This window comes from Manis pentadactyla, chromosome 3 (assembly GCF_030020395.1).
Source record: "Manis pentadactyla isolate mManPen7 chromosome 3, mManPen7.hap1, whole genome shotgun sequence".
Lineage (NCBI taxonomy): Eukaryota > Metazoa > Chordata > Mammalia > Pholidota > Manidae > Manis > Manis pentadactyla.
This window is the reverse complement of record NC_080021.1, coordinates 134,007,431-134,028,708: the sequence shown is the minus strand read 5'-3', so window position 1 is coordinate 134,028,708 and position 21,278 is coordinate 134,007,431.

Sequence of the window (21,278 nt, the reverse complement as noted above, 5' to 3'; positions counted from 1 at the left end):
CAAGTTTTAAAGATGCCACAACAGAGAACAAAACAAAACAAAAAAGGCCCTTCTGTGTGGAGTTTGTTCTCCATATGGAAGAGAGAGCAGTCATAAAGCAAACACTCAATACAAACACCTAAATGGATAGTCTTCTGAAGGAAGCAACAAATGGTGTCCTGTGCAGGAGAAAACCTGGTCACAGGGCTTGGTTGTGCCCAGACACAATCCTACAAAAGCTGTGCTACCTCACGCCAGGAAGTCTCTGGAACAGACCCTGGCCAGCCCACCTCCCTGCTCAGGGCCACAGAATGTGCTGTGACTTACAGGTAAAGCTGCACAGGAGCAGGGCCTGCAGGAGCTCAGGCCTTCTGTTGCTGCAGCTGACGTATGTGGCCACGGCTCCCCTGTGGGCCTACATGGCAGATCCCCGGCTGGGGGCTCCCTGGTCTTCACGGCAGCAAGTCAGCTGATGTTGGGAGATAAGGGAGTCATTCAGATGTGGAAGCAAGGAAAGCAGTTCCGGACTTCCACCCTAGAAGGGGACAGGAAGGACATGAGGAGGGGTGGAAGGAAATGAAGGAGAGGTGGGGTGTTCCAGGTTGTGGGGACAGTTGTGTTGAGGCTTTAAAGCCACTGCAGTTATCACACCAGACACTCTTTTGAAAGCATAAGACAGATGCCAATCATGGCAGTGAGGGAGGAGGATCCAGGGCTCACCTTGCCCAGGGACACACCAAGGTCACAGGGACATAAAGAGCAGCCCTGTTAGCAGGTGACCTGAAAGACTAGCCGAACAACTCTTATACAGCTGAAGGTATAAAGAAAAAGTCACATGGAGGAGGGCAGAAGGGACAGAGATGTAGTGTGGCCAAGATCCGTACCCCCAGGGGGGCTGTCCACAAGCAGGAGGACTGTAGCAGGTGCAGTGGTCCCCCAAGAGGACTGAGGGGTGGGAGCCCCACATCAGGCATTCCTGCCCAGGGGGCTGCACCAGGGGGATGAGCCCCCATGATGCCTGGCTTTGAACATCAGTAGGAATTAACTCAGAGAGCTTTGAAAATCAGCAGAGCTTAACTTGGGAAGAGCCAGAGGGTATAGGAAACCAAGACTGTACTCTTCAAGGGCCCATACACACACTCACTGTTTCTGAGACCCAGCATGGGCTGTATGTGCAGGAGATTCACTGACTAATTTTAGGGCATATGATGGAGAGGCAGGGATCTATATATAGGAACTTCCTCTGGAAATGAAAGGGCTGGTTAGGTTATATAAATTATATACTATATTATTACAATAAAGTAAGCTAGAGAAAAGAAACTACTTTTTCAAATTGTTGCCAACCTTCAAAAAAATTTTCCAATATGTTTATTGAAAAAACTCCACATGAAAGTGGACCTATGTAGTTCAAACCCGTCTTGTTCAGGGGTCACCTGCACAGCAGCAGTGATCAGAACACTGGAGTGCTGGCCCAAAAACAGACATGCAGATCAGTGGAACAGAGTAGAGAGCCCAGAAATACATCCATATTTACCTCATCAATTAATCTATGGCAAAGAGGCAAGAAAATATAACAAGAAAGAAGTCTCCTCAATAAATGATTTTGGGAAAACTGTACAGCCACACACAAATGAACAGGACCACTTTCTTACAACACACACACAAACACACAAATAAACTCAAAATGGCTTAATGACCTAACATAAGACCTGAAATCATAAAACTTATGAAAGGAAACAGGCAGTAAACTCTTGGACATTGGCTTTACCAATATATTTTTGGATCTGTCTCCTCAGGTAATGGCTTCAAAAATAAAATAAACTACATCAAACTAAAAACCTATTGCATATCACAGAAACTAACCAACAAAATGAAAAGACAACCCATGAAATGGGAGAGGGTATTTCCAAAAGCTATGTCAGATAACTGGGTGATATCCAAAATGTATAATGAGCTCATACAACTCAACATCAAAGAAACAAACAATATGACTAAAGAAGGGGCAGACACCCAAACAGAAAATTTTCCGAAGACATACAAATGACCAACGGAAATGTGAAAAGATGTTCACCATCACTAATAATCAGGAAAATGGAAATCAAAAGCACAATGAGATATCATCTCACACTTGTCAGAAGGGCCAGTATCAAAAAGACAAGAAATAACAAGTGTTGGCATAAATGTGAATAAAAGGGAACCCACATACACTGTTGGTGGGGATGTAGCTGGGTACAGCTGCTGTGGAAAATTATGCAGAGGTTTCTCAAAAAAATTAAATACCATACAATCTAGCATTTCTATTTCTGGGAATTTATCTGAAGAAAATAAAAAGCACTAATTTAAAATGATATAAAAGCACACATCAGAGATCTTGCAGGTTTGGTTCCTAACCACTGCAACAGAAAGTACCTCAATAAAGCATATCAAATGAATGTTTTTGTTTCCCAGTGCATATCAAAGTTATGTTTACACTTCATCTATTAAGTGTGCAATAGCATAATGTCTTAAAAATGTACAAATATAGTTAATGTATATTAATTAAAAATACTTCGTTGCTAAAAAATGTTAACCATTATTATCTGATCTTTCAGTGAGTCATAATCTTTTTGTTGGTGGAGGTTCTTGCCTCCATGTTGACACCTGCTGACTGCTTTAGGTAGTGGTTGCTGAAGGCTGGGGTGGCTGTGGCAATTTCTTAAAATAAGACAACAATGAAGTTTGCCATATTGACTGCCTCTTCCTTTCAAAAATAACTTCTCTAGTAGCAGGTGATGCTCTTTGATAGCATTTTACCCACAGTAGAACTTCTTTCAAAATTGGAGTCAAGCATCTCAAATGCTACTGTTCTAAATCTTTTTGTTGTCATTTCAACAATCTTCACAACATCTTCACCAGGAATAGATTCCATCTCAAGAAACCACTTTCTTTACTCATTCGTAAGAAGCAACTCCTTATCCATTCAAGTTTGATCCTGAGATTGTAGCAATTCTGTCACACCTTCAGGATCCACTTCTAGTTCTAGTTCTCCTGCTATTTCCACCACGTCTGCAGTTTCTGCACCTCCACTGAAGTCTTGAACCCCTCAAGGTCATCCATGAGGGTTGAAATAAGCTTCTTCCAAACTCCTGTTTATGTTGATATTTTGAGCTGTTCCCATGAATCACAAATGTTCTTAATGGCATCTAGAATGGTGAGTTCTTTCAAGATTTTCAATCAACTTTTCCCAGATCCATCAGAGGAATTACTATCCATGGCAGTTATAGGCTTATGAAATGTATTTGTTAAATAATAAGACTTCAGAGTCAAAATTACTGCTTGATCTGTGGAATGTAGAGTGGATGTAGTGTTGGTAGTCATGAAGACATTGATCTCATTGTCCATCTCCCCCAGAGCTCTGGTGACCAGGTGCGTCATCAGTGAGCAATAATATTTTGAAAGGAATCTTTTTTTTCTGGGCAGCACGTCTCAACAGTGGGCTTAAAATATCCAGTAAACCATGTTGCAAATATATGTGCTGTTATCCAGGTTTTGTTGTTCCCTTTGTAGGGCACAAGCAGAGTAGATTTAGCATAATTTTTAAGGGCCCTAGGATCTTCAGAATGGTCAGTGAGCACTGGCTTCAACTTATAGTTACCAGCTGCAATAGCTCCTGACAGGAGAGTCAGTCTCTTCTCTGAAGCTTTGAAGCTAAGCATTGACTTTTCCTCTCTAGTTATGAATGTCCCAGATGGCGTCTTCAATATACAGCTGTTTTGTCTGCATTCAATATCTGTTATTTAGCATAACCACCTTCATGAATTATCTGAGCTGGATCTTCTAACTGATTTGCTGCAGCTTCTCCATCAGTACCTGCTGCTTCCATTGTACTTTTAGATTGTGGAGACAGCTTCTTTCCTCAAGAACCAGCCTCTGCTAGCTCCAAACACTTCTGTAGCTTCCTCATCTTCCTCAGACTTCAAAGAATTGAAGAGACTTAGGGTCTTGCTCTGTATTAGGCTTTGGCTTAAGGGAGTGTTGTGACTAGCTTGATGTTCTATCCAGACCACTTAAATCCTCTTCATAATGCTGTTTTACTTTCTTATGATTTGTGTATTTGCTGGACTAGCACATTCAGTTTCCTTCAAGAACTTTTCCTTCTCAGTCACAGCTTGGCTAACTCTTTGGTGCAAGAGGCCTAGCTTTTGGCCTGTCTCAGCTTTGACATGCCTTCCTCACTAAGCCTAACCATTTCTAGCTTTTGACTAATAAAGAGACTTGTGGTTTTTCCTTTCACTTGAACACTTGGAGGCCACTGTAGGGTTGTTTATTGGCCTCACTACAATATTGTTGCATCTCAGGGAGTAGAGAGGCCCAAGAAGAGGAAGAAAGACAGGGGAATGGCTGGTTGGCAGAGCAGTCAGAACAAATACACATTTATTGATTAAGTCCCCCATCTTATATGGGCATGGTTTATGTTACCCCAAAAACACTTAAAATAGTAACATCAAAGATCGCCGATCACAGATCACCAATCACCATAACAAATACAATAATAATAATGAGGAAGTATGAAATATTGTGAGAATTACCAAAATGTGACACAGAGAAGCAAAGTGAACAAATGCTGTTGGAAAAATGGTACTGACAGACTGGCTTGATGTAGGGTGGCCACAAATGTTCAATTAGTAAAAAATGCGTTATCAGCCAAGTGCAATAAAAAAAGGAATGCCTGTATGCAGTCCTATGTTCATTGCAATATTATTTACAACAGCCAAGATATGGAAGCAACCTAAGTGACCATTATAAGTGTTGGATGGATAAAGAATAAGTGGTATATCTATACACAATGGAGTATTACTCAGCTATAAAAAAGAATGAAATCTTGCCACTTGCACGAACATGGATGGATCTAGAGGGTATTATGCGAAGTGAAATAAGTCAGACAGAGAAGACAAATACCATATGATTTCACTTATTATCTGGAATCTAAATAACAAGACAAAACATAAACAGTTTAATAAATATTCAGAATGAACTGGTGGTTGCCAGAAGAATGGGGTTAGGGGGAATAAGCAAAAGAGGTGAAGGGGATAAAGAGGTATCAACTCCCACTTATAAATCTGTCACAGGGATGTAAAGTACAGCATGGGGGATAGAGCCAATAAGATAATAACTATGTATGGTTATAGATGATAACTAGAGTTATCAGTGATCATTTTGTCATGTACATAAATAAAAACCCTATGTTATACATCTGAAACTAACATAATATTGTATTTCCATTATGCTCTAGTTATAAAAAAAAATCCACTTTGTTTATTCACACATTCCTGAACCTGTCTGCAGTGAGCTCCCACCCGTCTAGCTGCCAGGACTCACTTGGGGGTAACCATTCTTAGTATACCATAGTTGATGACCCATTTTTCAATGTCAAGGACAGAACTGAATTGGAAGGATGAGGATGCCTGGGGGGCTGCTGACCACCCCTCTCCGGCCAACGAGTCCCCTGGTGGCCAAGATGTCACTTCAGGCAAAGCCTGGGAAGAGAAAGCCCCCTGAGGCTGATCGCAGTTCCATTGATGATGGATCCTTTCTCATGTGGACCTGTTTTATTTAATGTCTCAAAGAGATGATGACCATCTGAGGGTTGATTCTTTTCTTCTGGAGCCTATTTTATGCCCCCTGACTTGGGAGGAAGGTTGATTGTGCCCCACAGGAATATCATCTGTTCCGCACAAAATATGGCTGTGACATCACCAGCCCAGCAACCACAAGTCGCTCCTGCTGCAGTAGGATGTGCTGCCCTCACTCTCTCGCTCCCTGTTGCCTTTACCTCCACCCCCCCCCCCCCCCCGCATAAGTAGAAGTCATAACAAAGACACGGTCTTCTAGATTGGATCAGAAACTAATATTAGTTGGAATCACTAGGTCTGAGTGAATTTCCTTTCCTTTGAAGAGCTGGATTTCCTTGAGCATGAATCAGGCACCCGATGCCCTGCGGGCATTTTGCATTCATTAACTCCCTGACCCTCCTGACTCCCCAGGGGCCGGGCATCACTGCCACCCAGTTGTAGCTTTTCCAGATCCTGCAGTGGGAGGAGGTGGAGAAGGGTTCTCTCCCAAGCTGGACCACAGAGTCTGCACCTATCCCTCTGCCTCCGGACACCCCACTGTCTAATTTAACAAAGGATCACACAGGTGATTCTGTGCCCTGTCAACACTGCAGATGTGGCAAAATGTGACCATGTGTCCACTTGTCAGAAGTGGCCTTCTGAAACTTGTGCAGTAAATGAGGTGGATGCAGGCAGTTCCTGGGCTGGAAACAAGGAGTATCTTTCCTTACAGACACATAAAATAGGTGGAAACAAGGTAACTATCCAAATTCCAATGGAGTTTGTAACTCCATGGCTGAGAGATTGGATGCTGTTAATATGACCACAGCTAGAGTCACCATTTTCCACACTTTTCCACCAGAGAACAGTTTCTAATCATCAGGCCAGACAGTGGGAAGGATGTTGAATGGAAACTGTGAAGCACGGTTTCCGGGTCCTTTGCACGCCCCAGCCCAGCCGGTCTCATCCTTTTCATTGAGGATGTGCCCTGCCGGAATGGGGGGCAAAGTCCTTAGGAGGGGACAGGGTACAGTGGGCTGCTTTCCCTCTTTAAGCTGCCGGCGGGTGGAAGTGCAGTCTGGGAAAGTCTACCCAGGGTGGCAGGGGTGGATAAGTAATTTACACTAATCCACACTGATGTTAATATTACATTAATTTATTATTTAAATTAGTTGTCATGGATATAAAATTGGTATACCCAGTCCCAGTTATTAATGATTAGGAATCTCATCCCCTAAAGTGTCTCATCTACCAGTGCCTTGGGGGGCTGGTGTACATGCAAGGGCCAAGTGGGCCAGAGCCCAGCAGGACCCCGTGCAGCTCAGCGATGGGGCACTAGCTCCAGCACAGGCGTCGGGAGCCGGGACAGGGGTGCACACACACACCTAGTGGCCCTGGGTTGGCTGAAAAGGCAACGTGATGGCAGCCTGGCCCCAGTGGCATTTCCATTATGGTGGGTGATCTTGTTCTCCTTTCCTGTCAAGACCCCAGAACTTTCCTTCCGTGGAAGGTGCTGTGTGACTGTTGGAGACACAGCCACGATCAAGGAGATGTGTTTCCCAATTTCCACACAAACATCGTTACCTTGTGTTAGATTTCTGAGGAAAACTGATGATCAGCAGAGAAAGTGGAAAACAAATGTCCCTGAAGAAAGATAGCTCTTCCCCGATAAATCCAGCAAGCCGCCATCCACAGCTCCGCACACCTGTACCTGCAGAACCCACTTTCCGAAGCCACGTGGTAGCGTTTCCTCAGGACCTGCACGCCTGCAGCCGTATCTGCCCTGAGGGTCTCCCAGCTCCTGCTTCCCTTTTCTGCTTCGGCTGTGAAGTTCCTTCTGGAGGTGCAAGAAAATAAAAGGGATGCTTAGGAAATTATGCTCTAAGTATTTGCAAGAAAGCTATTATTGGCTAAAATTCACCTTCCAGTTGATAAGGAAGGAATTTGGGGATACTTAAAAATGTAATCTCAATGGGTGACATGAGGTTAGACAGAATGCTTAAATGACAAATGACCTTTACATTCCTGGGAATCTTGCATTTGTACACAAGCAGCTCATAAGGCTGAGAAATTTTTTTCTTATCTGGTAATGAAGGCTGGTCTCCTGAGGACCTTTTCTTCCAGTAATGGGTCACCTGCTCCTTCATTACTGTATTTCCTCACTAGTAATAAGGCTGATCTTCCTTAGAAATAGTCTGTGGCTTTTTCATGCCTCCCAATTATTTTGAGTCTGTGACTTTGCAGAGCAGAGAGCGGCACAAAGGAGGCTCTTGCTCTTTGGATCTCAGCAGGCAGAGGACTGAAGCCTTTTAAGGCCAATGGCGAGACACCATGGGGTTTGCATCACGAAGACCTGTTTCCTCCTCCTCACTGGGCTCTGCAGGCCCCACCCCCTGTCACCCCCGCACAAAGGGCAGCTTTGATTTCCTGCCCATGGTGAGAGGACTGTGAGCTCCTACTGCACATCTCCCAGTCTCAGCACAGGCTTCCTACCAGGTGAGGGACTGCACCTGTCGTCTGGTGGCCAGCAGAGGCTCAGGCCTCCACCTCCACTCACCTTGGGCTGTCCTCGGGGAGTGACAGTGGATGGTCTAAACGATGTGCAAGCATTAGGCTGTCACCATCCCCTGAAATGCCTCCTGGAGTCCAGGAGGTTTCACCTGCACATGGCATCCTTCCTTGGCATCTGCACTCTGGCTACATGAACCAAAGTCCATTGCATTCTAAACAGCATTTTATCTAGTGAGCAAGAGCTAGGCTTAAAAAATATAGTACATTCAAAGCATCTTAATGGAAAAATGCAATGCTTTCCAGTGCTGTGGTGTGTGGGGAAAAAGCTGAAGTGATTAGGTAACGTACATAGATACCCCGTCCCATTAACACTATGAGTCTAAACTATAATGAAAATCATTCAAAACTATGTCAAACTCTTTAGTTAACACTTCCCCAACAGTCTTTAGTATTTGTAGATTCCGGAAAATTTTTTAAATTGCCTGTCATTTTTGCTAATATGATTAAATTATTAAAATGCATATGCTGACATTGTTCACATAGCATGCTGACAAGAAGACACAACTTCCCTCAAATGAAAACCTTCGTTACTCCACAGTTACTCACAGAAACTGATGAAAATTATTCCTGAACAAAGGCAGTAACTAACGACACCTACTTGCTTCTACTTGGCCTGAGGAATGGCGAGGCTGAGTGAGGCCCTGCGGACTGTAGATGGCAGTCCACGGCACAGCCCCGGGCGGTTCTGACCCTGTACTCTGCTTTGTGGGCTGTCCCTCTTGCTCAAATTCAGCAATGAATGGTTTGATATTTTGCTCTGCTTTTGTATGTCGATTTAGTTAATGCATGATTTCCTGGAGAAATCGGGTGCCCCAAATCTCCTTTTTCCCTTACTGGGAGCAAATCTGCTGTGTATCTTTGATTTTAAGTCCAAACCTACACAGTCAAATTATATGGTCCCTTATTACAAGAGCCAGAGCCAAGAGACTCCACAGCCGAGCTGCTGTTGAGCGGAAGATAACAGAGTAAGAGATATTGCCTAAGGAAAGAAAAAAATAGGATGCATAGCTAAGCAGATTGTTAAACTGGCTGCAGCTAGGACAGAACTTTCCACAACATTTTTATGTTAGATGGGCAGGGAGAGGGCACCATTCCCCTACCTGAATTCTGCTCCCAAGAGATCAATGTGCAGGACCCTTGGTGTTGACAGCTTGCCACTGTGCTTTACAGATTTAATAGTTGGAAATTGGGCCTCACATGTCACAAGACTGTTGGCAGATTAATGAGACAATATATGGAAAATGGTTTCAGAGCTTTAGAGACAGGCACTTAGAAACCCCCACCCCAGCCTACTGGGTGGAGGCCCCTGACCATTCTTTGGCAGTTAACCCTATTGGTTCCATTGCGGATGGAGGCATATGTCTTTTATGGTCTCAGATAACTTTCCCAAGCCCTGCCTAAGGGTTTGCATCTGGTTTGGGCCCCAAAAAGCGTTAGCTGAATGCCTGGGGTCAAGTACAGAGCCAGTTAAATCAGGCGCTGGAAATGACTCCATATGTCTAACTTGTTCAGTCCCTTTGCATTTTCCCTGATGTTAATTCTATGTGGAAATAACTATTGCTCATCCAATCTGGAAATGTTACATATCACTAAAATCTAATCAAGTTGTGGGGAAGTAACATTAATTTCCAAATTTCAGAAAGGCCTAAATTATTTCAGCTTTTTCTGTCATCCTAAATAGAACTGCAAGGTAATTAATGCGAGTTCTCAGAGGTTCCCTTAAGTGTCCACTGGTCATCTCTGCTTCCCTCCATCAGGGGTTGCACTGTTGAACAATCACTGGACTTTCTATCCACATGTTTTGCCAAATTGGCAATTGTTAAGATATCTTCACATAAAATTGCATTATTTTGGAAAACTGTAAATACTTTACTAGATTTCTATTGGATTTTAAATAGCTTTATGGGACTATAAAGAGAGAAAAAATAACTCAGATATTAAATAATAGATTTTATTTTAGAGTTTGATTTGCAAGGTTCAGTCTTAATATTATTGTGAAGGGGTAAAAGGATATGTCTGTCTATAATTGTGTGTCAGTGATCAGTTCCCTACATATAAGGTGGTTCTCTTTTCCTAGTTGCTGATATTAAAGGTCTACAAAATTTAGAACCATTGCCATCTCTTCAGCTTAATTACATTAGTACCATTCTGCATGGAAAACTCGACCATCTGAAGGTAAATGCAATTCTTGGATAATTAAGAAAAACTGGAAATTCTTCTAAACATTTTTAAATTTGTGAGAATTAGCTAGAAGTATTCATCAAGATCACTCCATCCTGGTTTTAATTTAGTGACATTCAATTGTGCTATTATTGGATAATTATATTTATTCTTGTGGCATCATAGACTTCAAAAGTTATAAAGACCTTATACCTAGTTTGGTGACTTGTTTGCAGGGACATCATTGAAATTAAATCCTCCCCAGGCTGTGGGTGAATAAAGCTGGAAAGGCAGAGATGCTCTGGGGGAGAGGAGGTACAGAGTCCTGGCACCCCCTTCCTGCCCTCCTCCTCACTGAGACTGAGGGGAGGCTTTGGAGGTCCTTGCTGAGAGGGACAAACAGCCCTCAGGAGCCAGGTCCCCGGCACTGTCCTTCTCTAGCTGAGAGCTCATTCCGCAGTTGGCTAGTTATTCTTATTAAAAAAGAAAAAGTATGTATTCTTATTGAATGAAAAAAATAGCTTCTAGTAGTTACAAAGTTAAATCACTAACCTCTTGATCATGTATTCAACAAAAGGTATTAAGTGTACTGATATGGCTAATTGCAAAGCTTGGAGATCCAAATGCCTGTAGTTTGGACCACGTTTTCTCCAAAGTACGGACCACTCCATGCATACAGAAACGATCATAGACAAGACATCAGTTTTCATGAATCAGGTCTGAACTGCATTACTGACAGACGGCCATGCCTCACCCCTGTCTACACAGTAGGTCCCAATCAGATCACTGCTCATTCCAGAGACAGAAAATAAGAGCCAGTGCTTCCTTTAACAGGAGAAGTGTGACACATTGGTGGAAATGTTTAACTTTGAAGTTATATTGTGATTTACTGCTGATTATCAGAGTTGTTGGTATTGTTATTGCTTTTTTCTTAAATTCTTTTGTCACCCCGAAGCCTCCCCTGCAAGTTAAACCCTCTTCCAGTTCCTTTTTTCTGGAAATGGACCCCGAAGATCCCGCTGGAACTGAAGTTACCATTCAGATCCCAGGTAGCACTGGAGAGAACAGGGGGCCACTCCTCCCCATGGGAGAAGCTTCCCTAAAGATCTTTCTCTCCTCGAAGGGTAGTTGGGGATGGGGTGAACCTTCCATAGCAGCTCTCCCGACAGGGTCCTATACACATACTTGAATCATAGCCCTAAGAGGTGTCTCACTTACGTAGAGTCCAAGTACCACCCGTGACCCCAGGTGGGCTTGTAGCTGGACATGGACTGACATGGACACTGGACACAGTGCAGACACTGGGCAGAGCCTCAACACTGGGCACAGCCATGCCACTGAATCAAAGTGGTGACAGTGAACTCCTTCCCTCCTTGTCCCTGACTTTGGGGGTGAGTGTTCAATATCTCACAAGTAGGCATAATATTAGCTGTAGGTTTTTAGGATGCTCTTTATTAGATTAAAATTCATTTTATAAGGTTGGGTTTGCTAAGAGATCTTTTTCTGAATACATCATGAATGGATGTTGGGTATTATTGAATCTTTTCTTCATCTAGTAAACTAGTAAAGGTCATATTTTCTATTGTTAACAGTTAAAACAATCGTATTTGTTCATTATTGAAAACAGTGTGCTGACTGCATCAAAAGAAATATTTCTGGGGTTAGGAGATTTGTTATAGTCTAACAGCAAGTTTACTCAAGCCTTGTTTTTCATAACCTGTAAATAATGTTGATATTACATTGGCATTACAATAAATATTAGAGTTATTTAGAAGTGAATATGCTAGTTTAGATGCCTGCCTAACATAAAGAAACATATTATTGGTACATTGGCTAAGGAAACATCAGATACAATCTGAATTTGGCAAACCCGGCTGACGTATTTCCTATTATCATTTCACTTGATTTGGGATTCACAAATCACATAATTGACACACTAATAAACTATTTTGTTAATCTGTTCTTCAGAAGCACATATCCAAATGCTTTTTTCCCTTTCATTCACTCATTCATTTATTCGTTCATTTTTTGGGATATAAATGACATAAAACATTATATTAGTTTAAGGCATGCAACATAGTGATTCATTATATGTATATGTTGTAAAATGATCACATAACTAGATGTCTACTTAATATCCTTCACCATTCATAGTTACAATTTTCTTTTTCCTCTGGGAAGAACACTTTTAAAAAACCTACTAGCAACTTTCAAATATGCAATACAGGATTATTAACCATAGCCACCATGCATTATATTCCCATGGTTTTATTTTATAACTGGAAATATGTACTTTTTGACTCATTCACCTGGTTTCCTACACCATACCCTCCTGCCTCTGGGAACCACATATCTGTCCTCTGTATCTGTGAGCCTATGTTTTGTTCTTGTTTTTTTAGTTTGTTTTATGCATTTTTTTAGGTAAGTAAATTCATACAGGATTTATATTTGTCTGTGTGACTTATTCAAGATAGCATAAGGACCTCAAGGTCTGTTCAAGTTGTTACAAATGGCAAGATTTCCTTCCTTTTATGGCTGAATAATATTCCATTACACACACACACACACACCACATTCTTTACCAATTCATCCATCAGTGGATAGTTCGTTTAATTTTATATCTTGGATATTATAAATAATGCTGCAATAAACATGGAGTTGCAGATATCTTTTAAGTTAGTGTTTGCATTTTCTATGGATAAATACCCAGAAATGGACTTGCTGGGTCACATGACAGCTCTATTTTTAATTTTGGGAGGAACCTCCATACTGTTTTCCATAGTGGCTGTACCAATACACATGCCCACCAACAGTGCTCAAGGGTTCCCTTTTCTTCACACCCTCACTGACACTTATTTCTTCTCTTTGTGACAATAACCACAACAGATGTGTGGTGATACCTCATTGTGGCTTTACTTGTGTTTCTGATGATTACTGAAGCTGAGCAGCTTTTTATGTACCTGTTGGCCAGTATATGTTTTCTTTGGAAAAGTTTCTCTGCCCATTTTTTAATTATATTATTTGTATTTTTTTTCCTTTTGAAATGTTTGAGTTCTTTCCCAACATCATTTATTGAAGAGACTGTCATTTCCCCATCCTATATTCTTTGTCACAGATTAATTGATCATATATATGTGTGCTTACTTCTGGGCTCTATTCTGTTCTATTGATCTGCTTTTATGCCAGAACTTCATTATTTTGATTTCTATAGTTTTGTGACATAGCTTGAAATCTGGAAACTTGGTACATCTCGCTTTGCTCTTCTTTCTGAAGGTGGCTTTGGCTATCTGGAATCTTTGGTGGTTCCATACTACAATTTTAGAATTGTTTGTTTTTCTGTGAAAAATGACATCTTAATTTTGGTAAGTATCATATTCAATCAGTAGATTGCCTTGGGTAGTATGACCATTTTAACAACATTAATTCTTCCAGCCAATGAACACAGAATACCTTCCTGCTTATTTGTGTCTTTTCCATTTCTTTGATTAATGTCTTAGAGTTTTCAGTGTACAAGTCTTTCACCTTCATGGTTAAATTTATTCTTAATATTTCCAAATATTTTCTTCCATGTGGTGCACTTGCAATAGGATTGTTTTCTTAATTTCTCTTTCCAATAGTTTGTTATTAGTGTATATTGTATATTGATTTTTATATTCTACAACTAGATTTTCTAAATAATTTATAACAGGTTTTTGTTGTGTGTGTGGAGTCTTCAGGGTTTTCTATGTAGTATCATGCCATCTGCAAATAATGACGGTTTTCCTTCTTCCTTAATGATTTGGACTCCTCTTTCTTTTCCTCGCCTAGTTGTTCTGACTAGAACTACAATACTACACTGAATAAAAGTGGTGATAGTGGGCATCTTTTTCTTGTTCCTGATCTTAAAAGAAAAGCTTTCAACATTTCACCATGAGAATGATGTTAGCTGAGGCTAGTTATGTGGCTTTTTTTATGTTGAGGTATATTCCCGCTATACCCATTTTGTAGAGATTTATCTTCATGAATGAAGCTTGAATTGTATCAAATACTTTTTCTGCGTCTATTGAGATGCTCGTGATTTTCATCCTCCATTTTGTTGATGTGGTGTATTATACCACTTGATCATGGCATATGATCCTTTTAATATGTTGTTGAATTTGGTTTATTAATATTTCATTGATTTTTGCATCTACTTCATCAGGGATATTGGCCTATAATTTTCTTTTCTTGTGGCATCTTTATCTGGTTTTGGTATCAGGGTATGCTGACCAAATAAAATCAGTTTGGAACTGTTCATTCTTTTAGATTTTTTGGAAGAGTTTGAGAAGGATTGGTATTCATTCTTATTTAAATACTTGGTAGAATTCACCATTGAAGCTGTAGGGTTCTGGATTTTTGTTTGCTGTGGGGTTTTGGTTAGTCCTGACTGGTAACTCAATCTCCTTACTTGTAATCTGTCTGTTTAGATTTTCTATGTCTGCATAATTCAGTTTTGGTAGGTTGTATGTTTCTAGGAATTTATCCATTTCTTCCAGGTTTTCCAACTTGCTGGCATATAAGTGCTCATAATAGTCTCTTACAATTCTTTGTATTTCAGCAGTGACATCTCCACTTTCATTTCTGATTGTGTTTGAGACTTCTCTCTTTTTTTCCTGGAGAGTACACGTAAAGCCTTGCCAATTTTGTTTAGTCTTTCAAAAAGAACCCAGCTTTTAGTTTTACTGATCTTTTCTATTTTAATTTTAGTCTATATAGCATTCATTCCTTATTTCCTTCCTTCTACTAACTTCTGGTTTTATTTGTTCTTATTTTCCTAGTTCCTTGAGGTGTAAACTTATGTTGTTTATGTGACATTTTTCGTTTTCACAGAGGTAAGTATATGTCACTGGGAAGTTCCCTCTTGGAGCAGCTTTCACTTCATCCCATGTTTTGGCATGTTTTGTTTCCATTTGCATTTGTTTCAAGGTATTTTTTTTTTCTCTTGCTTTCTTCTTTGACCAATCGGTTGTTCAGTAGCATGTTGTTTAATCTTCGTAAATTTTCCATTTTTCTAGTTTCATGCCATTATGGTTGAAAAGATGCTTGATAGGATTGCAATCTTAAATTGAGTGAGACCTGTTTTGTGGTCTAACATGTGATCCATCTTCGAGAATGTTCCACATGCCTTGAGAAGAATATTTATTCTGTTGATTTTGGATGAAAGGTTCTGTATGTATCTTTAAAATCATCCCACCTGGTGTGTCATTTTAGGCCAAAGTGTCCCTGTTAATTTTCTGTGTGGATGATCTGTCCATTGATAAAAGTGATGTAATAAAATCCCCAGTTATTATTGTATGGCCATTTCTCCCTTTCTGCCTGTTCATTTTTGCTTTATATATGTAAATATATATATGTCAGGCACATAAACATTTACAAATGTTATATCCTCTTCTTGAGTTGACCCTTTTTTCTTTATGTAGCAACCTTATTTACCTCTTATTACAGTTCTTTTTGTTAAGGTCTATTTTGTCTGATACAAGCATAAGCACTACAGTTTTGTTTGGTTTCCTTTGCATGGAATACCTTCACTTTTTCACTTTTGCTTTCAGTCTTTGTGTCCATTGTAGGCAACATATGGACAGGTCTTGCTTTTTTTTTTATCTATTCAGCCACTCTATGTCTTTTGATTGTAGCATTTTTTCATATACTTTTGACCAGTATGTATACTTATTGCCATTTTCTTAATGGTTTTGTGGTTATTTTGTAGTTCTGTTCCTTTCTTCTTCTCTTGATCTTTCCTTTGTGATTTGATGATTTTCTGTCATAATATGCATAGATTTCTTTCTTATGTTTTGTGTATTAACAATAGATATTTGCCTTGTAGGTACCATTAGGTTATACATAACAATTTATATTTATAACAGTCTATTTTAAGTTAATGACAACTGAAGTTTCAATCCATTTGCAAGCTTTACATTTTTACTCTTCCTGTTCCCCAATGTTTTTTGTTTCTGATGTCACAATTTACAGTTTTATCTTGTGTATCCCTTAAAAAATTCTTACTTTCACCATCTTTTACTTTTCACCTTCATATTAGCTTTATAAGTGGTTAATCCATCCCCTTTACAACATTAGATTAGAATTATACTACATGTTTACTTTTACCATGAGATACATATTTTCTTATGTTTTCCTTTTACTTATTAGAATAAGTTTTATCTCAGTTTAAAGGAGTCTCTTTAATATTCCTTGTAAGCCTGATGTACTGGTGATATATTCAATCAGCTTTGCTTAACTGGAAAATTCTTTTTTCTCCCCTACAGTTTTTAGTGACAATGTTGCCAGGTAGAATATTACTGGATGGATTTTTTTCCAGCACTTTGCATTTATGACACCACTCCTTGCTGGCCTACAGAGCTCCTGCTGAAAGATCGCTGATAGTTTTAGGGGGGCTCCCTTCTACTAAAATTGTTTTTCCTACTCCTTTTCCTGCACTTTTGACATTTTAATTATTCTGTGTCTTGGTGTGGGTCTCTTTAGGTTCCTCTTGCTTAGAACTATGAGCTTCCTGGATCCGGATGTCTGTTTACTTCCCCATGTTAGGGAAGTTCTCAGTCATTACTTCTACAAATAAGTATGCTGCTCTTCTCTCACTCTCTCCTTCTCTGTGAGCTCTATGATGAGAATGTCTCCTTTGTAATGTCCATGAGTACCTTTAGCTATCTTTACTTTTTTCACCATTTTTTGTTATTTTTGCTGCTCTTGTTGGATGAGTTCCCGATCAGAACAGTCTTCAATTCACTGATCCTTCCTTTCTCTTCATCTCATCTGCTATCAAGCATTTCTATTGTATCTTTCAGTTTAGTTATGATTTTCTTCAGCTCTGTGACTTCTATTTGGCATTTTCTTATACTTGCTCTTTTTTGAAATTCTGTCTTCATACATTCTTCTCCTAAGCTCAGTGATCATCTTTATGACTATTATTTTGAACCCTTTATCAGGTAAATCACTTATTGCCATTTCGCTAAAGACTTTCAGACATTTTACCTTGTTCTTTAGTTTGGAATATATTTCTCTTTTTCATTTTTCTGGACTCTCTATATTGGTTTCTATGCGTTGAACTCTCCCAGTCTTTAAGGAGTGGCTTGGTGTAGGAGATGAATCTCACTGATCGATCCAGCCCTAGCTTTTGGTTGTCTCTCAAACCTCTGGGACTGTCCCAGTAGTCTATTTCATTCTTCGGGTTCCATTAGCTAAGAGTATGCAAAGACCTGTCAGCATTCCAAAAGGGAGGATCTCATTTAGAACGTAGGTGCAGGCTGATTAGAAACCAGACCATCAGGCAGCAGCTTTTAATGTATGCAAATACATACAATCCTGCAGGACCACAGAGATATAAGCCACTGGTCATTAGAGCTGGGTGACCTACAAGTGTTCCCTGGCCAGTGATCACACAAATCAGGGCACTAAATTAGTCTACAAGGCTCCTTTCCTGGAGAGAGTGGTGACTCAGAGTGAAGTAGAGGGAGAGCACAAAGATGATGCCCCATGGTTTATGTTCCTTGAGAGCGCCTCACTACATATGTGTCAAACCAGATGTTTGTCCCAGTTCAAAGGTCCAGGACAGGCAGCTGGGTCTCTTTTACAGAAAGACAGGAGCTAAGTTTCAGTTTGCTGTTTGTGCAGGGCCCTGGGGGCAGAAGCCTGTCAGCACCTGTCTCTCCACTTGTTATAGTTCTGTGGGACCTGGGAATACAAGCCCCCTGGCCACCAGAGCCAGATGATCAAGGGTCATCTCCAGGTGGCTGCCACAACTCCCTGGCACCAGACATAAAAATGGGGGTACCCGACACATGTAAAAGCTCCCTCCAAGGGATACTGGCACTCTGGATAGCTACCTGGATAGAGTGTGCAGAGAGCGCTCATATCTCCACGGTCTCTGGAGGAAATTACATTGTGCCCTTCAGTGTGTTTAATTAGAAGCCAGACCCTCAGGCCACAGCTATGATGATAAAATCATAGGTCTCTTCCACAGAAAGACTGGGTTCCTCAGACTGTTACGCTTGCTGTGCCCTGGGGGTGGTAGCCTGTTAGGGACTTTCTTGATTGGCTACAGTCTTTGGGACCCATGAACACACACCCCACTGGCCATCACAGCCAGTTAGTCTAGAGGTGTCTCCTGGTGGCAGCCACAAAAATCAGGGCACCAGATGAGGGTATAAGCTTATTTCTGGGAGATACCAATAGGCTGCAGTGAGCAGAGGGAAAGCATAAAGATGGTGCCTACCAGGGGGGCAGAAGAGTCTAGAGTTTTTAAAACAATAGCTTAGAGTTAAAAGAAAAAAAAAAGAGGTAGCTCTCAACAGCTTTCATTCCTGGAGATTGCCCCAGCAGGCTCCTAGATGTGTATTAAATTAGACGTGTGCCTCTCAAGCCTTTACAAATGGGCTCTTTACAAATGGCTGCCCCTGCCCTGGTCTCTGGGTGAGACCGCGCGCATGAGCCCTTTACAAGCCTTTTCTCAGTTTGGTACAGCCACGTGGGTCTCACGGACATGAGTCCCTTTGGCTTTTCAAACTAGAGGTTTTGGGTGTTCATCACTCAGGTGCAAGCCCTAAGAGTTGGGGTGCTTCATGTGGGACTCAAGGCTTTGCTCCTTCGGGAGAAGCTCTGGATTTTGAGTTCTTTCCCAATGGTGGGTAACTGCACTAGGGCTGGAGTTCATGGCAAGATTTTGTCTCAGACCCTCCTAACTTTGATGTGGGTTTTCTCTTGTTCACCCAATATGTAGGAGCTACTCTGCTAGTTTTTACTCGTTTTTCAGAGAAAATTGTTCCATATTTTCTGTTGATTTGGTGTTTCCATATGAGAAAGTAGGGTTGGAATCTTTTTAAATCACCATCCTGAACTGGCCCCTCTTTTTCTTCTTTAATCTGTTTATATGGTGAATTATAATGATTTTTTTCAAGTGTCTAGAACAATTCTTTCATTCCTGAGATGAAAAACCCACTTGGTTATGATGTATTTATCCTTTTTATATTTTACTGGGTTTACTTTTGTTTGGTTGAGGATTTTTGCCTCCACGTTCATGTGGAACATTTGTCTGTAGTTTTCTTTTCTGTCTTTGGTGTTAGAGTAATTCTGGCTTTATAAAAAATAATTGAAAAGTATCATCCCTCTTCTGTTTTCTGAAACAGATTGTGTAGAGTGGTTTTCCTCTTTAAATATTTGGTAGGATCACCAGTGAATTAATTTAGGCCTGAAATATTCTGTGGAAAAGATTTTAATTTCAAATTCAGTTTCTTTAGTAAATATAGGATTGTTCGGGTTATTTCTTCTTGGGTTTCGATAGTCTGTGTACTTCAGGAAACTGATAATTTCTTCTAAGTTGTAGAATATATGGACATGGTGCTGTTTACAGCATTCCTTTATTATCCTGTGAATGGCTCTGAGATCCATCGTGATGTCCTCTCTTTCATTCCTGATACTCATAACACGTTTTTCCCTGTTCATTTTTAGCCTGGTTACTATTTTATTTATTTTTTCTTTTTTGTAAAAAGTATAAATCTTGGTTTAATTGTCTATTTTTTCCTATTTTCAATTTCATTTTTTCTACTCGTCTTTATCATTTCCTTACCTCTGCTTTAGGTTTAAATTGCTATTTTTTTTCTAACTTACTAACTGAATGAATTTAGATCTTTTGTAATGTATCCAATTGATATAAAATTCTCTCTAGTCACTGATTCAGCTGTATCCCATTAATTTCAGTGTATTGCATTTTTAGTTTGATGCAGCTTAAAATGTTTTCAAAATTTATATACAAATGTATACTACCTATTTGACCCCATGCACTATCTGGAAGTGGATGGTTTAATTTCAAATGGAGGATTTTCTAGATACCTTTATTATTGATTTCTACTTTAATTCTGTTATTGTCCTATAACATACTTTGTGTGCTTTCCATTCTTTTAAATTTATTCAAGTTTCTTACTCAGAACATGTACTTCGTTGATGAATGTTTATTCATCACATGGCTGCCTAGCCTCTGGTCAACCATGTGATATCCCCCGGCTGTATGAGGCCTCCGATTTCATTGCACACGGAAATAGGAATGCAGACCGTTTAATCGCTACTTCGCATGACCTCACTTCATGGCCGTCTGTGGTTTCGGTCCCACGTCCTCACGGGGACTGCAGCGGGGAGGGCGCCTGCTTTATTTTTTTTTATTACTCAGAACATGTACTTCGTTGATGAATGTTCCATGTGCACTAGAGAAGAATTATTCTCTTGTTTAGTGGAGTGTACTATAAATATTAATCAGGTAAGATATTTGACAGTCATCCATATTCTTACTGATTTTCATCTCCTTGTTCCATGAATTAATAAGGAGCATTGGAATCTCCAGCTATAATTGTGGATTTCTGTTTTTCCTTTTAGATTTGTCATTTTTTGTCTCATATATCTTGCAGTAAGCATATATATCTAGAACTATTATCTTCTTGGAGAACTGACCCCCTTAATGTTATATAACGTTCTTCTTTATCTCTGATAGTACTGCTTATATTGAAATATATTGCATCTGAAATTAGTACAGCTACTCCAGTTTTCTTTGGTTAATATTGACACTGTGTATCTTTTTCCATCCCTTTAGTTTAACCTATGATTTATTTTCACAGTAGCTCTTGAAGATGGCATATAGTACATTTGTATACAACCTGACATTTAATTTTTGCAACTCTTGTGTTCAAATCCTTCATGTTCAAAGTACTAATTTATATGGTATGAACAAAACAATCTTGCTAGGTGTTTTCAATTTGTTCCATTTGTCCATTTGTTCTTTTTCATCTTTTGTTTCCTTAGGGCTTAGGGCTTAACTGAACAGTTTTTCTTTTATTTTATATTTTATTGACTTGTTGACTTATATCTCTTTAAAAAATCTTTATATTTTTTTCTCCCTTTCCGGGCTTGGCTCCTCTCTTTGCTCCCCTTTTCAAAGCTCCTTCCCCACCCCCTCCTTCC